The 2411-nt window shown below is 42.3% G+C and overlaps 1 protein-coding gene across 5 annotated transcripts in view; it reads right to left on the reverse strand.

The window, feature by feature from the left end:
- Positions 1 to 2411, reverse strand: part of SPAG9 (sperm associated antigen 9) — a 148815-nt gene that overhangs the window by 94875 nt on the left and 51529 nt on the right. The gene's annotated exons all lie outside the window — the stretch shown is intronic.

The following is a 2411-nucleotide window of genomic DNA, read 5'->3' on the forward strand; positions in this document are numbered from 1 at the left end:
TTGCTTAAGCCCAGGAGTGGGAGGTTGCTGTGAGTTGTGACGCCATGGCACTCTACCCAGGGCGATAGCTTGAGGCTCTGTCTCAAAAAAAAAAAAAAAAAACAATAGTGAAGCCTTATTACTGAGGTTGCTGTGAGCATCATGCCATGGCACTCTACCCAGGGCGATAGCTTGAGGCTCTGTCTCAAAAAAAAAAAACAATAGTGAAGCCTTATTACTGTCAACTTATTAGATATCAATTCATAAATAAATTTATATCACCATCACCTGTAGCAGCTAACATTATATAGTGCTTATTATGTACCATGCCCTGGCCTAAGAACTGTATATAAACTATTTGTGCGTTGCTGTGAGCATCATGCCATGGCACTCTACCCAGGGGGATAGCTTGAGGCTCCGTCTCAAAAAAAAAAAAAAAAAAAAGAGCAATAGGAGACAGTCTGGTGGGGAGGAAGAAAATTAGTGCTAGGGAAGCTTATCAATGTACTCATTTAATTCTGTTTGAAAGCCTTAACTTGTTGGAAATGTTCTCTTGGTATATGGATCAGCTGGATGCAAACATGCAAGACTAATCTACAGCCTGTGACTATGGCAGCTAGCTGTAGAAGGAACTGCTATAAACTGATATTCTAACAACACACATAAACGCTTTACATGCCTCATAAAGTTACACATAACTTTACTGCACTGCCCAGTAAACTCATTTGATGTACCTTTACCTATTATAATTTGTTTGAATATCTTGAAAATATATGATTAGGAAAACTGCAGTTCTTTTTGTTTTGATTTGCTTCTAATTTAAGCCTATGTGTCACTGGCTCATTAAGTTTACACCAGGGAATAAACACACCACAGTACCCATGGAGCACACCTTATCGTGCTAGGCCAAGCATCAAATATATCTACTGCTGATCTTTTCCTGTGTCTGACAGCGATAAGAAGCAAACTTGTGGGCGGCACCTGTGGCTCAGTGAGTAGGTCGCCAGCCTCATATATACCAAGGGTGGCGCATTTGAATCCAACCCCAGCCAAACTGCAATAAAAAATAGCTGGGCATTGTTGTGGGTGCCTGTGGTCCCAGCTACTTGGGAGACTGAGGCAAGAGAATTGCCTAAGCCCAAGAGCTTGAGGTTACTGTGAGCTGTAATGCCATAGTACTCTACTGAGTGTGAGACTCTGTCTCACAAAAAAAAAAGCAGCAAACTTGTTATGCAGACTTGCTGAGATAATACAAGAAATGCAAAAAACATCATAGTGATTTTTATGTAAAAATAGAAATCCAAGCAAATTATAGGCATCTAGTAATAATTTCAAAATAAACATTTCTTCTTTTATTTTTTTAATTTTTTTTTTTTTTTTTTTTTTTAGGCTGGGTGCCTGTAGCTCAAGCAGCTAAGGCACCAGCCACATACACCTGAGCTGGCGGGTTTGAATCCAGCCCGGGGCCGCAAACTACAATGACAGCTGTATTGCAGCGAGCGCCTGTAGTCCCAGCTACTTGGGAGACTGAGGCAAGAGAATCGATTAAGCCCAGGAGCTGGAGGTTGCTGTGAGCTGTGATGCCACAGCACTCCACCCAGGGCAACAGCTTGAGGCTCTAACTCAAAAAAAAAAAAAATTTTTTTTTTTTTTTTATAGACAGAGTCTCACTTTATCTCCCTCGGTTGAATGCCATGGTGTCACATTTCACAGCAACCTCTAGCTCCTGGGCTTAGACGATTCTCTTGCCTCAGCCTCCTGAGCAGCTGGGACCACGGGCGCCTGTCACAACGCCCGGCTATTTTTTTGTTGCAGTTTGGCCAGGGCTGGGATCGAACCCGCCACCCTCAGTATATGGGGCCGGTGCCCTCCCCACTGAGCCACAGGTGCCACCCCAAAATAAACATTTCTATTATTTCTTATCAGTTAAGCCTATCTGAGACTACTTCACAAACCATACCTATTTTCAATTGTTCATCTTTGTGCAACTTTTCTTGATAATATACAATCAAACAAAAAGCTAATAAAATCCAACTATCATTCATAATCCTCAATACCAAATCTGTATTCAATAGTGAAGCCTTGGGTGGCGCCTGTAGCTCAAGCAGCTAAGGTGCCAGCCACATACACCAGAGCTGGCAGGTTTGAATCCAGCCCAGGCCTGCCAAACAATGACAACTATAACCAAAAAATAGCTGGGTGTTGTGGCAAGCACCTGTAGTCTGAACTACTTGGGAGGCTGAGGCAAGAGAATTGCTTAAGCCCAGGAGTGGGAGGTTGCTGTGAGTTGTGACGCCATGGCACTCTACCCAGGGCGATAGCTTGAGGCTCTGTCTCAAAAAAAAAAACAATAGTGAAGCCTTATTACTGTCAACTTATTAGATATCAATTCATAAATAAATTTATATCACCATCACCTGTAGCAGCTAACA

This window comes from Otolemur garnettii, unplaced genomic scaffold (genome assembly GCF_000181295.1).
Source record: "Otolemur garnettii isolate 467f Iridium unplaced genomic scaffold, OtoGar3 scaffold00162, whole genome shotgun sequence".
NCBI lineage: Eukaryota > Metazoa > Chordata > Mammalia > Primates > Galagidae > Otolemur > Otolemur garnettii.